General features: G+C 41.5%; 1 long non-coding RNA gene across 2 annotated transcripts in view; it reads right to left on the bottom strand.

Moving 5' to 3' along the window:
* Positions 1-4,076: 4,076 nt before the first annotated feature.
* The window catches only part of LOC140199882 (uncharacterized), a 33,167-nt gene continuing 22,101 nt past the window's right edge, over positions 4,077-15,142 (bottom strand). For both annotated transcript variants that reach the window (XR_011886514.1, XR_011886515.1), the window contains 2 exons: positions 5,485-5,705; positions 4,077-4,650 (listed from right to left, as the gene is read on the bottom strand). This is a non-coding gene — a long non-coding RNA (uncharacterized lncRNA). The remainder of the gene's footprint in view (positions 4,651-5,484; positions 5,706-15,142) is intronic.

Genomic DNA, 15,142 nt, shown 5'->3' on the forward strand with positions numbered 1-15,142 from the left:
GAACACCATAGAGGAGACTTTCATCCCATGTCCAAATCTAAACATAGAAGTAAACAGTATGTACCCAACCCTTTCCACTGCCGAGACAATCTGTTTAGGAATAGCAAGATCAAAGGCCATTTTTAATTTAAATATTGAAGTTATAATGCAAGCTCATTTGTTTTTTTAAATAATAGACCTGTTAAATTCACCCATTTAATGAGGAGTCAATTCTTAATGAATAATTCAGTGCAATGGAAAATTTCACTTCAATCAGTCAGCAATGGAGTCTATCTCATGTGTATGTTGCAATTAGAATCCCCAAAACATCCTAAAGTATTTCAATTATCATTGCACTAAAGAGCATCTGCCTGAATTTCAAAAAAAGTTTAAATTTTTAGTGATCTTGATTATATTCCAATTCTTATTGCAAATTGTTCTACAACGTGAAGTGCATGAAGGTCCATCGTCGCCTTCTAAACCCTGTGTGTTTATGGTATTTTACATCTGTACGTTTCTTTTTTCCTCTAATCTTCCCCCCCACCAAGAGAAATGTTCCTAAGTCCATCAAACTGTCTGAGTTTCACTGATAACCCAACAAACTCAGCCAATTCATTTCAGCAGTCAATGTTTAAATACAAGTGTTGATGCCTTTAGTCTTCTGAAGAAAGAAAGTAGAGAATACATAATGAAGCTCCAATAATACAATACGAGCACATGGACATTCAGATGATTCACAATCTGCATCACTGGGTTCTGTTCCTGCACTCCCTTTAAATTCACCCAAGGTCATGTCTTCTGTAGTCCCTTTAAACTCACTTGGACTCTGTTTCCTACTGTTCCTTTAACCCCACTAGGAAACTGCTTCCCATCAATTTTAAACACATCGGGGCTTTGTTTTCTAAACTGCCTTTAAGCACACTCTGTAACATCAAAAAAAATTAATTTGAATTGTGTTGAGATATTAATGGGCATAGCAAGAAATAGTCTGGAAAACTGGCTGTTTCAATACCACCAGAGACCCAAGGAGGCCAGATTATTGGTACATAAGAATTTCTGTACTTAGATTACTTATTCTGTAGTGTGCTATCTTTAAATATGGTGTTGATTATTTCCATGTCAGGCATTCAGCTTATCTAATCATAAAATTAACATTCTTACCATTGTTGGCTTGTCACTAAGTTTCACTCAGTACTTCTATTAAATCCAAATCTACTAATAATCTACTTTTGAATCTGCCTACAGGTGTGCTGGTTGTGCAGCCTCCAGGAGCCATCTTGTGGACCCTGATTATGGGCTTGTCCACATGAAGGTGGCACTGACTCAGGGGACACCCCACTATCAAGACCCGACTCAGAGACCACAACAGAGAAGATACTCAAGGACTTACCAGAGTGAAGACTCAACCATCAGGTGTGCCCAATGCCAGTTGCTGAGGCCTGATTTACCAGGATGCAGTAAAGCATCCAGCGAAATCAAAGCCCCTCAAACCCCGGATGTTCTCTTCTCCCCTCTTCCATTGAGTTGAAGATGTAGAAGCATGAAAGCATGTATCAACAGTTTCAAGAGCAGCTTCTACACTGCTGTAATCAGACTTGACGTTTCTTGAATGGTAAGATTCACAGATGAAAGTGTGGATATTTGTCACCATATACTACCTTGCAGGCATTCACGGTAGAAAGGAGAAGTACAACAGAATCTAAGAAAAACTACACATAAGCAATGACAGACAAACAACGCAAACACGAGGAAACCTGCAGATGCTGGAAATTCAAGCAACACACACAAAATGCTGGTGAACGCAGCAGGCCAGGCAGCATCCATAGGAAGAAGCACAGTCGATGTTTCAGGTCGAGACCCTTCATCAGGGCTAACTGAAAGAAGAGATACTAAGAGATTTGAAAGTGGGAGGGGGAGGGGGAGATCCAAAATGATAGGAGAAGACAGGAGGGGGAGGGATGGAGCCAAGAGCTGGGCAGTTGATTGGCAAAAGGGATACAAGGCTGGAGAAGGGAGAGGATCATGGGACGGGAGGCCTAGGGAGAAAGAAAGGGGGAGGGGAGCGCCAGAGGAAGATGGAGAGCAGGCCAGGAGTAATTGTGAGAGGGACAGAGAGAGAAAAAAGAGAGAGAGAGAGAGAAAAGGGAAAAAAACTAAAAAAATAAATAAATAAACAAATAGATAAATAGATAAATAAATAAGGGATGGGGTAAGAATGGGAGGAGGGCATTAACAGAAGTTAGAGAAGTCAATGTTCATGCCATAAGGTTGTAGGCTACCCAGAGGGAATATAAGGTGTTGTTCCTCCAACCTGAGTGTGGCTTCATCTTGACAGAAGAGGAGGCCGTGAATAGACATATCAGAATGGGAATGGGACATGGAATTAAAATGTGTGGCCACTGGGAGATCCTGCTTTCTCTATCTCTTCTTTCAGTTAGTCCTGACGAAGGGTCTCGGCCTGAAACGTCGACTGTACTTCTTTCTATAGACACTGTCTGGCCTGCTGCTCTCCACCAGCATTTTGTGTGTGTTGACAGACAAACAACTAATGTGCAAAAGAAGACAAACTGTGCAAATAAAAAAAGTAATTGAATAATATTGAGAACATGAGTTGTAGAATCCTTGGAAGTGAATCCATAGGTTGTGGACTCATTTCAGAGTTGAGGTGAGTGAAATTATCCATGCTGTTCAGGAGCCTAATGGTTGAAGGGTAATAACTGTTTTAAACTTGGTGGCGTGGGACCTGAGGCTCCTGTACCTCTTGCCTGATGGTAGTAGTGAGAAGAGAGCATGGCCTGGATGGCTGTGTTCTTGTTGAAGGATGCTGGTTTCTTGTGGAAGCGCTGGTTGTTAATGCACTGAATGGCGGAGAGGGCTTTGCCTGTGATGGACTGGGCCTTGTCTTGGACTTTGGTGTTTCCATGCCAGGTGTGATGCAATCAGTCAGGATACTCTCCAATGTGTTTCTACAGAAATTTGTCAGTTTTTGATGACATGCTTTGTCTGAGAAAACTTCTAAGAAAGTAGAGATGTTGTTGTGCCTTTTTATTTGTGATGGCACTTATGAGCGAGTCCCAGGACAGATCTCCTGATAAGATAGTGTTGAGGAATTTAAAGTTACCGGTTCTCTCTACCTCTGATCACCCGATGAGGACAGGCTCATGGACTTCTGGTTTCTCCCTCACCTCTTTGGTTTTGTTGACATCGTGTGAGAGGTTGTTATAGCACCATTCAAGCAGATATTCAATATCTCTCCTCTATGCTGATTCATCGCAACCTTGACCTCACGTTAATTCGTTATGAGTTTACACCTTATTATCTGCCTGCACTGCACTTTCTCTGTAGCTGTTACACTTGATTCTGCATTGTTATTGTTGCACCCTTTTCTACCACATTGCACTGTGTAATGATTCAATCTCTACAAGCTTTTCACTGCATTTCATTACATGTGACAATAGCCAACTAATAACCAACCGCAATACCATTCAAGTGTTTATTGAATGAATTTTGTGAAGTTTTCCCTGAAAGATCATTATTCATTTCTCTTAGTGTCTCTTCTACAGGCTAATATTTCCAGCCTCATTACAGGTCCCTTGGATCCTTTTAAGTTCTCACTGTCTGGCTCAGAACTTAGATCATTTCTGTCACAGCAAGTTATAGTTAAAGGCTCTATCTTTAATGTGATTTAAATAAAGATTAGCTTTAATATAATAATAATAAGGTTCGTCCATCGTCATCGATGAAGACCTCGACACCATTAGTACTTTTTTACGAGGTTGAGTTGCTAGCTCGACACTCAATCCAGCACGGATGGAAAGCGTGTCCGGGAGCGGCTCGACTGGATTCGAACTCAGGAACCTTCGCTCCTGGAGTCCGCTGCTGATGTCACTGCGCCACCAGCCGGTGACGATGGTGTCGAGACTAGCACTTGATTTGGATTTAAGTGAGGGAGAGTTGCGCAGCGTCAACCTTGCTCTCTCTTTTTCCAATTCCCATCTGGATCCAGTGGCAAGACAAGAGTCGAGACGGCTGGAGATGGGACTAGGTGCAGTGGATAACCAGGACGTCTTCTGTTAAAGATTAGCTTTATTTCTCACATGTACATCGAAACATTGAAACATACAGTTAAATACACCATTTCCATCAAATCAAATTAGTGAGGATTGTACTGGGCAGCTCGCAAGTGTTGCCATACTTCTCGTGCCAATGTATTATGTCCACAAATCACCAACTCTAAGCCATATGTCTTTGGAATGTGAGAGGAAACTGGAAAACCAAAGGAAACCCATGCATGAAGTTCAACTCTAAATCCTGCTGGAGGTACATGGAACTGCTGATGCTGGAATCCGAAGCAAAGAACAAAATACTCAGTGAAATCCATCATTTCTCACCCATTCATTTAATCTATCCGTAAGTCCATCCATACAGCCGCTACAGACGTTTGGATCTGCTGAGACTATTCCTCGGTCAGTAAAAAGGAGGAGAATTTTCATGACCAAATTCCATGCATCTGGAAACCTGAAATGATTCCTTTCTCCTCGGGTAGTCCATACTGCACATCCAGTTATACCCGAGTAGCTGGCCTTCAGACTTATGGACTGTTACCTTCTTCTTGACTCCTTGTCACTTTACAAGCTTGACTGCACTTGTGTTCCCAGAGATGTGATGAGCCTGGAAAGTGTCAGATTCAAATTTATTTATCGAACATACATCGAAACATGCAGCGAAATGCGTCATTTGTATTAAAAACCAACACAGCCAAGGATGTGCTCGGAGGCAGCCTGTATGTGTCGTCACCCATTCCAGTGCCAACATGGCATGCCCCCGATGATCAACAGAACAACACAAGCAATAACAATAAAACAAAACAAAACAACAACAGCCACCCACCTGTTCACACGGACATCCCTCCCAAACCCAGGACGAGCAGCCTTTGAGCATCCATTCCTTGGCCCTGGATCCTCAGACCCGCAGACATTGGGCCTCCAATCTCCAGTCCCTGACCCAGGCCTCTGGCTTTCGGACAAGCTGACCCAGGGACTTTGACTCTTCAGGCCTCTGCCCCCGGACTCGCCAGCTTTGCTCTGTTGGGCCCCTCTTCAGATGCTGCTCAACATTACATCAAGCAACAGCTCAGGTCTTTCTGCTGGATGGGTCTCACTTACAACACTGTGTGTGCCCCCCACCTCCCGCTCAGCTGCTGTGACTATCTTTGCCAGCCTCTAATTCAGTAGCTTCACACTCTGTGCACATTACACGTTTCTTGCAGAAATATATGACTCCAGGACAGCTTCCCACACACCATCCTCCTTGAGGCCATGTCACTCAGGGAGTTGGGCAATTATCATTTTCTGTGGCTGTGCTATCGTAACTAAACGTGCTACATGCTGTGTGTGGCTGTTGGGCCTGTGCCTTGCACCTTGGCCCGGGAGGACTGCTGTTTCATTTAGTTGTATACATGTGTACGGTTGAAAGATAATTAAATTTGAACTTCAACTTGATTACCTTTGCATTACATGTAGAAGGCTCAGCCCACTTTATTCATCCTTCTCCAGGAACTGGACCACCTGCCGGATGAAAGGTGCAACGTCTGCGCACTGATGGCATGATTACTTCCTTCTGTGCTGTGACCAAGACTGTGTGCAGTACAGGTTTCCCAGGTGACTGACATGATGTTAATGGCATCTGTATGGGACTCAAGTGAAAAGAGGGAGAGGAATGAGGGACTAGAGAGAAAATAAATAATGTTGGAAAACAGAAACAAAAAATAACATTGAAGTATTCACTTCAGCATCTGTGAAGTGAAGAACCAGTGTCACAGGTGAATATCCCAACGTCGGAACTGGCTATTTCTGACACAGGATGAGCTCGATAACTGGAATTGTTGAATTCTATCTTAAGGCAGTGTCTTACAGGAACCAAATAGCCTGCCAGCACATCTTTGGGACTTGAGTGGAAATAGGAGCCACCAGAACAACCCCACATGTTCACATTGAGAGCACACCCAGAGAGCATCAGATATCATAATCAAAATGGAATCACTGGAACAGTGAGGCAGCAGCATTACCTGCCGCACCACCGTGTTATTTTGACAGTTGCTCTCCATCTGCCGACTCCTGTTTCACCACTTCATCCCTCCTCTCTGATGGGATTACGGTTTCATAATAATACTTCAGTCTTCTTTTAATCCTTTCCCCCTCTTATCTGATGTTTTCTCTGTTAGAATGTGACTGGCATTTTTAAAAGAATCTTTTGATGATGCTTCGCAGCTAGTTAATATTTTTTCTCCTTCTAGGATTGTTTACCACTGCTAATTAACATATATATTATATATTTACTATTCAGTGAATTAAAATTTAATCAAGAAATTTGACCAGAGTAATTTAAATAAACCCCATCATATATTTATGTCTGCATGCATGCATTTTTAAAATTTAAAAAATAAATACCAATTTCTTTCAAGCTTGTATTCAATAAATAACCGGAGAAAGTCGACGAGTAACTTTTTTCCCTATCATTACCACCTGTAAGCTTGCTTAGGCTTTGATGTTGGATTTAAACACAGCTCCAGACTATTTCCTCTTGTGTGTAAAATGATTGCCTGAAGGAAGTAGACTGGGAGGAGTTCCCCATTAATGGAAAACAATCAACTCACATACCACATGCTGGAAAACTTGCTTCCAGTTATGCCATCCTTTGAATTTTCCCTCCGTGTCTCCAGAAAATGACATAATGATTCTGCATTCTGGATCATAGGTGGTGGCTACTTTTGGAAGAATCTGTATGTGAAAATAGAAACTGGAACAATACTGACAAGCACAGGCCTTTGGCCTATGATGTTGTGCCAACCCTTTAACCTACTCAAAGATCCATCTAACACTTTTTTTTCCATCAACAGTGTGCCTTTGTAAGAGTCTCTTAAATGTCCCTGATGTATCTGTTTTTGCCATCATCCTTGGCAGCACGGTTTACATACTCATCACTCTCTGTGAAAATAAATTACCTCTGACATCCTCCCCTTTACTTTCCTCCAATCATGTTAAAATTATACCCTGTGTTGGGCACGTGGCCAAGTGGTTAAGGTGTTCATCTAGTTATCTCAAGGTCGCTAGTTCGAGCCTCAGCTGTGGCAGCGTGTTTGTGCCCCTGAGCAAGGCACTTAACCACACATTGCTCTAGTCTGTGCGAGGAGTGGTGCCCCATACAGACTTCCAATCTCCACCTTGTAAGGCATGAAAATGCCCGACGCAGGCCTCTCATGGTCTGAGTCAACGTTTCCCCCTCTCATATTAGCCATTTCTATAGACCGGGCTCGGTTTTAAATTCTTCCATGGTCATTGTTCCTGACAACTATCACTGTTTATCCTCTCCCTATTGGCAATGGAATTGGGTGGGCTTTAGTGAAAGCAGGATCCAGAGCTCCAGTCTTTGCATGGTGCTGGTCATGCCAGTACCGACAGAAGTAACTCGCAAAAAAAGCCCCGAAGAGATTACAGCCTTCAGATATATTCAAAGGAAGTAGTGGATGGCATGACAAGGAGACCTAGAAGGGGAAAGAAGTGCAAACTCTTAGAAAGGATTGAGCTGGCCAGGATTCCTCGCTTAGGAAATGGAGAAGGAATGAAGGTTCTTAAAATGATGGCAATGTTTGAGCTCTGGAGATGTCAGAATTGAGGTGTAATGGAGAAGACCATCAATAAATCTAGCAAAGGATTTTGGAGGTACTGTTCAGGCTAGAGAATAATGTTGATTTGAAACTCACTTTCTTAAGGCATGTTGAGGTAAATATGAAAGGTGCATTTAAGAGGAAGCTGGATGTACACATGGCAGGTACAGGTGTGTTGATCGGGTAACATGAAGGAAGGTGACAGATGGAGCTTACACGGTTTGGAGCTATTGGCCCACATGGCCTGTTTCTGTCTGGCAAAATTTCTTGTCATACTTGATAAACCCAATCTGAGTCTTCCTTTGTTAGCTTGTGCTAAAAATATATTTTTTTAACATTTTTGAACTGCAGAAAATGAATTAGAAGATATTTAATGTTTTATGCATCATGTTGAATCATGAATTGAATATATTTATTCTATATTCATAATTTATAAAATGGGAATTTTAAGAATCAAAAGCTCAATTTACTTGCCTTCAATCAGTTCAATAAATTTTCTCTAGATTCTGCTGATATTTTCCCTTAGCAGAACCTTGCCTGTGATTCCACAAGCAGTGATTGACCACTGACTCTGAACCATCCCCAATGTAGGTGAGTGGTAGAGTTCCTGAATATCTGCTGGGGGGCAGGGGGGGTGGTGGAACAAAAATATGATTATTGTGGGTTAGTGTGAATGGGTGTCCGATGCAGGCTCTGAGAACCAGAAAGCCTGTTTCTGTATTGATTGCCTCTAATACTGTAGATCCAAAACCAATTCTAACAAATGATCAGGGAACCACTGGAACAAGCCATCCAGCTAGCCCTCAGCCTCTCCCGCTGATCAATTAGATAGTGGCAGATCAGCCACTATCAACACCTGATCTATGTAGTCAATTCCACGTTGTCAATTATTGCCAATACACTGACACCCTTACCTAACAAAATGCACCACTACTAACATTTTCAGCAGGTGTTAATATCGACAAGTTTTGGGGAGAATGTCCTATATTTCCATTACCCCTTACATGTTAAAGTAGGCAAAAGGAGGCTATTTGTTCCTTGCTGGATAACTGGGGACCAATCCCATTTCCTGCTTACTTCTCTACACCTTATTCCCATTCATATCATCCCTGAATGACATATTCGAATTAGTTATGGCCTTTTGTTCTGCATTCCGACTGGAGAAATGTATTTCCTTCCCTCAACTATCTTCCATCACTTATCTTCATTTTAACTAAAATTGTAGACTAAAGGGGAATTGGATTAATGTAGGGTAAGTCAATGCATCGCAGCCTACCCTCATAATTTCACTCCTTAACCCTAATTTCAAAAGGCTCACTAAGAAATCAGGCAAGTCATTCGGGAGTCAAAGTGCTGAAAGAACACACTGAATTGAGCAGCTCCTGTGGGAAAGAAATGGTTAGAACCATATATTTACCTCCACAGATCCTGCTTGACTCAGTGAGTTCTTCTAGCACTTTGCTTTTTTTTCGCTCCAGATTCCAGCATCTGGAGTCTCTTGTGACTCCAAGTACTGTAACTCGGGAGAGTTTGCTCAGGCTGGTGGGGTTTGGGACAATTGATATAAAGGGAGACAGAGTTAAGGTCAGGCTAGGTGAGCTCACAAGTGAGAAAGGAACAGAATGAAAGGGCGAGATAATGAGATGAGTCTCCATGATATACCAATTATACCAGTACCACTGATGTAAGTATCCCGAATGGTTGTTTATGGCTTGGAACAGCAATTCCAACACAGAGGAATGCAAGGGGCTGTGGAGAGTAGTGGACACAGCCCGCTCCCCCATTGACAACAACTGAAGAGGCAGCGTATAAAGAAAATGGCATCTATTTCTAAGGATCATGACAATCTAGGTCATGCCCTCTTCTCACTGCTGCCATCACACAGGGTACAAATACTTGACATCCCACACTACTAGATTAGGAAACAACTACTGTCCACAACAATAAGGTTCTTGAATCGATCGACCTTCACAATCCTAATCCTACCTCAGCAATGGAACAACTCTGCACTATCCCGGACTTGTGAACTTGTCTCTAATTGTTTTATTTTGCACAGGTGTCTTGTTTTGTAGTCTTTTTCTTCACAATCTTCTATAATTAGTATTCTGTGCGTTGTCTGAATCTCTGTGCTAGTGAGATCTTCCATTGTAGCTGTAGCTCAGTTTGTTTTTGTGCATGACAATAAACCTAACTATTGTCTAGTGGGCTGCCTTCGTATCAAGAACTCTCTCAGTTCTCTATTGATATCATTTGAATGCCAGCAATAGTAATTGTTATTAACAATTCTGTAATTTATTGTTTTGTATTTCCTAAAGTGGTTTTAAAAAAGATTATTCGTATTCTTGCATATTGATATGATTTGTTCCACTCTCTGTAGGCTAAGTTTTGTCTGCTCCCTAGTGGGCACAGGAGTTTATAGCATTACTCTGTGACAGCAGAAGTTCTAACGGCAGCGGGTTAATTTTACAATAGTTCACAGGAAGGACACGTTCTGGTCTCTGTGCCTTGTTTAGAGGTGTCAAGAACCCAATGGACAAAGCATAACGATGGCTCACTGCTCAGTCTCCTTTATGTCATAACTTCTGTGCATTTTATACAATGTCCATTCTAATTATGTAATCTCTGGATAAATTTAGAGGAATTTAAATAGAGGATTGCTCAAGTTACAACATTTTGTTTGAATAAAGCATAAATTGCAATCTTGTTTCAAATTAATTTGGTTGTATAAACATCTACTGAGTCTTCAGGGGGGTCAACAAGCCAATATTAAAATATAAAGAAGTCATTAGACCAAGGCAACACTTGCCTTAGGAAAACAGAGCATGTTTTACGGAGACAATTTATTTCATTCAAATTAATGTATTCTTTTGTAAATTAGAGATGGGAAGTTACCACCTGCTGTGATTTGCTAAGGCATTGTCTGTTAAAGAACAACATTAGGGAGCATAATTCCTTATGAAATCAAAACATGTTCAAAATGACAGCATCTGTCGAGGAAGGCACTGAGGTAACCACTCCAGCTCATGCTTCTGGGCTCTGATGTAGAGTCACTGAGCCAAAATGTTAACTGAATTTCTTTCTCAGCAGATGCTGCCTGAGAAACTGTGTGTTATGGCATGCCCGGTTACTGATATTGGATTTCTGGACTCTACAGTACCTGGTTATTTTGTGAACATCTCAGGTCACTGACTTTTCAGTAAAATTCACCGCAAGAGGTGGCACAAGTGCTGGCATTATTGCGTTCCTTGTCCCGCCTTTCCACAGAAACAGGCTCTTTGGACCATAATGTTTGTGACAAACACGATGCCACATTAAATTAATCCCATTTGTCTGTAAATGATCCATATTGCACCATCCCTGCATAGCTCTTGCCGTATGTTTATCTAACAGCCTCTTAAACATCATTATTGTATCTGCTTTCACCACTACCTCAGACAGCCTGTTTCAGGCACCTACCACTCTGTAAAATAAACTTGCCTCATACATCTTCTTTAATTCCACCCCCCTGCCTATCATAAACTTTTAAACTCTTGCCAAGTTTCTATCTTTGATTGGTAGTCTACCCCCACCACCATCACAGGCAAAGCCCTCCCCCTGCCACTCTCCCCATCATTGAGCACATTTTTAAGGAGCGCTGCCACAGGAAATCAGCATTCACCATCAAGGACACCCCCCCACCAACAGTGTATTCCCAGATCCATCTGTAGAATCTGGGACTACAGATCCATAAATCCCTGAAAGTGGGGTCACATGTAGATAGGGTTGTAAAGAAAGCTCTCAGCACGCTGGCCTTCATAAATCAAAGTATTGAGTACAGGAGTTGGAATGTTATGTTGAAGTTGTATCAGCCATTGGTGAGGCCTAACATGGGGTAGTGTGTGCAGTTCTGGTCATCTGGCTCGAGGAAAGATGTAAATATGATTGAAAGAGTGCGGAGAAAATTTAAAAGGCTGTTGCCCGGACTTGAGGACCTGAGTAACAGGGAAAGGTTGAATAATTTAGAACTTTATTCAGGGAATAGGAGAGTGATAGGAGATTTGATAGAGATATACAAAATTATTAGGCTTACAGAAAGGGGAAATGCAAGCAGGCTTTTCCCACTAAGTTTGGGTGAGACTAGCACTACAGGTCATAAGTCAGGGGTGAAAAATGAAATTTTATGGGGAACTTCTTCACTCAGTGTGGGGTGAGAGTGTGGAATGAACTGCCAGCAGCAGTGGTGAATGTGGGTTTGATTTCAGTATTTAAAAAAAATTGAATAGGTACATGGATCGGAGGGGAATAAAGGACTTTTGTCCTGGAGCAGGTCAATGGGACTAGGCAGAATCATAATTCATTATGGACTTGATGGGCTGAAGGGCCTGTTTTTGGGCTGTACTGCTCCATTACTTTATGACTATTATTGGGCAGGAGGCACAGGAGTCTTAGATCAAATACCACCAGGTTCAGGAACAGTTATTAACATACAACCATCAGGCTCTTGGATAACTTCACTCACCTCAAACCTGAACTGATTTCACAATCTACAGACCCACTTTTAAGGATTCTACAACTCATGTTCTCAGTTTTATTTATTTTTTATTTGCGCAATTTGTCTTCTTTTGTACATCGGTTGTTTTTCAGTCTTTGTTTAGGTATAGTTTTTCATAAACTCTACTGAATTTCTTTATTTTCCTGTACATGCCTGAAAAAAAGTGAATCTCAAGGTTGTATATAGTAACATATGCATATCTGGATAATAAATTTACTTTGACTGAGAGAGCGCACGAAGTAGCAGCTGAAGTACGTTTGTATTTGGTGTTTCTGAAGCAGGAGGCATGGCAGAAAGAAAGTTCACCACAAGTTCCCAGTGGAAAGCTGCATATCAATATACATTGTTCTCTTAATCCACTAATACTCTCTATCTTAATTCATTTGACCAGATTTTGACTTTTAGATATTCTTTTAGCCCTATCCATTCCCTCCACCCACATTTTCTGGAATTTTAAAACCATTTTTAAAATTTCTGTGACAAAAGCCCTCAGTCTTGAAACATCAGCTGTTTCTTACTCCACAGACGCTGCCTGACCTGCTCTGTATTTTCAGCTGTTTTATTTTTGTTTTCTTTTTATTCTGGGTTTTTAGCACTTGCGGTTTCTTCGATTTTCACTGCTATTGAAAAATATTTCCTTGAGCAGAGTATCGAGAGAAATAAACACACGTGTCGGCATCGCACTTAGAGATACAAAGCTGCTCTGACTATGACGTGCTCAGGATATCTTATCAGAGAGAGAGATGGTCTGACTGAGCTCCTCCAGCTTGAAGGTTTGCACAGTCGTCCATTCATGTTATTACTGCGATTCAGGCTCCCAGAAATTTGAACCATGCTATGATGTTAGTTCAGACCATGTTCGAGCCACTCTATAGATAGAAGGGTCTTCCTGTTATTTTTGCCCTTGACTTCAAGGCATCATTTGAATGTGTTGCACCTGGTAAAACTAATGCCAATGGAGACATTGAGTGAGAAGGAAATCCAGTTGGAACCAGCACCCAGAGGAAACTCATGCAGCCACAGAGAAAACATGCAACAGTCTGGAGATCAGGATTGAACCTAAATCACTGGATCAATGAGGCAGCAGCTTTATTTGTTCTGCCACTGGGCCCCAATAATTGGTCCTTTGCCCAACTTTCATTGTTCCACCAATACTTTGTTGCATTTCATTAGTTTATCTGAAACATCAACGCAACAATAGCAACTAAAATTCGAAGATATTTAACTGCGACTTGAAAGACATCCAGAGTATCATGAAATAGCAAAGGCCACTTTACAGATTCTCGATGTTTCTTTCTGCCACTCTAAATTATGGTAAAGCTTGGACAATGGAGAATATTGGAGACTTAAACACTGTCCAATGAGAGATACATGGAATTGATCAGGAACAAGAATTCCAATTGTTATCCATTTTCTCTTTCTTCATATTGAAGCAGGAATAACATTTTTCAACTTCTCCTAAAGAGCTTGCATAAGCTAGTCATTCAGAATGAAACTAGAACCATCTGCTTTCTTGGAGGCGATATAATGTTGTGGCAGCCTTTTGTCTTCATGGACAGTTTCCACTCGGAGGGCCACATTTAACGTTCAAATTCACGAACTTGTGTTCAACTCAATAATGAATTACAGTTCTGATTCACACAACAGGACAAAGGTCAGGGCTCCAAACCCAAGGAGACCAAAGAAGCGAGGTTAACCAGACTGGATTTCTGGGACTGTGGGTCATGTTTACTTCGTATCGACACCCAAGAATATGTCTTATAGTTGAACTAACGCACTCTTCATAAATTCTAGTTTCTAGTTTTCCACCAGCATTGAGACGTGTGTGCGCTCTCTCACACCAGTAACCAGTGGGTGACACTGTGAGCAAAGGCACCCCTCCATCGCATCATCACTTGACATAAAGACCAAAAGAAAAATCTCCAGCAAAAAAAAACAAACACTGAAACAGAGAACCAGTAGAAAGGTATTGTCTACATACATGTGGCTGATTAGATATATGTTTCGCAACCAGCTTACTTGCACCTTGTATCTACCTCTCCCCTTCCCCACAGTGAGGTACGAGGATGGGTTACCACTTGCATAGAACTGTCTGGTGTGCATGTGGTTTACACTATGAAATAAAGCACACAGGGCAAAAATAAAAGGTGTTTACCATTAACAGCAGTCGAGGAGCACTGGATGGAGTGAGGCTTCTGCAAAACATCACATAAATAGCTACTTTTGTTCTTTCTGGTACAGTTACCGGTCAAGTGGACTCAAAGAAAGGAACGATAAGACTTCACTTGCATCTGCAAACTGAATCTTTCCACCGCTAAGTAAGTGAGTAGCTTGTGGTACATTTACACAGAATTATATAGAATATAAAGCACAGAAACGAAACAATCTCTGCTTGTTTGATGCAAATCCCCTCATTCAAACGCAGCTGCGGTACAGCACTCCGAAAACATCATCTTGCAACAATTAAACTATTCGAACTATTCTAAAAATATCCTGCTAATTGATTCAAAGAAGCTGAAATTTTCTGCACAGTGCATCATTATTTTCCTTGGAATTTAATGATTAAGGTAGGAGAACATCTTTTAGCATTTTCCAAGAGTGATTCTCTGACAGAGGACTTGGTCAGTGAAGCCTGCTTTAAGGTGTTCCTTCAGCAAAAAGGATGAGCAGCAGACAGACTTGATGTAAAAATTCCAGAGTGTGGGGAACCCAGGTAGTAAGGGACAAAAAGTATTGGACATGTGCAAGAGGCTGAATTTTGAATGAAGTTTCTGGACCCTGGCTCAAACTTGGTAAAAAAGCTGGAGATGTTAATGGGACTGAAGATACCATGCTCCAGAGATGACCTACATAGTTGGGTTTTGAGGAAGACAGTGAATGCACTGGTTCAACACACAGAAAATGCAGGAGAAAATCAGCAGGTCAGGCAGCAAACTGTGGAGGGAGATAAACAGCAGACATTTTGG

Source organism: Mobula birostris, chromosome 6, assembly GCF_030028105.1.
Source record: "Mobula birostris isolate sMobBir1 chromosome 6, sMobBir1.hap1, whole genome shotgun sequence".
Lineage (NCBI taxonomy): Eukaryota > Metazoa > Chordata > Chondrichthyes > Myliobatiformes > Myliobatidae > Mobula > Mobula birostris.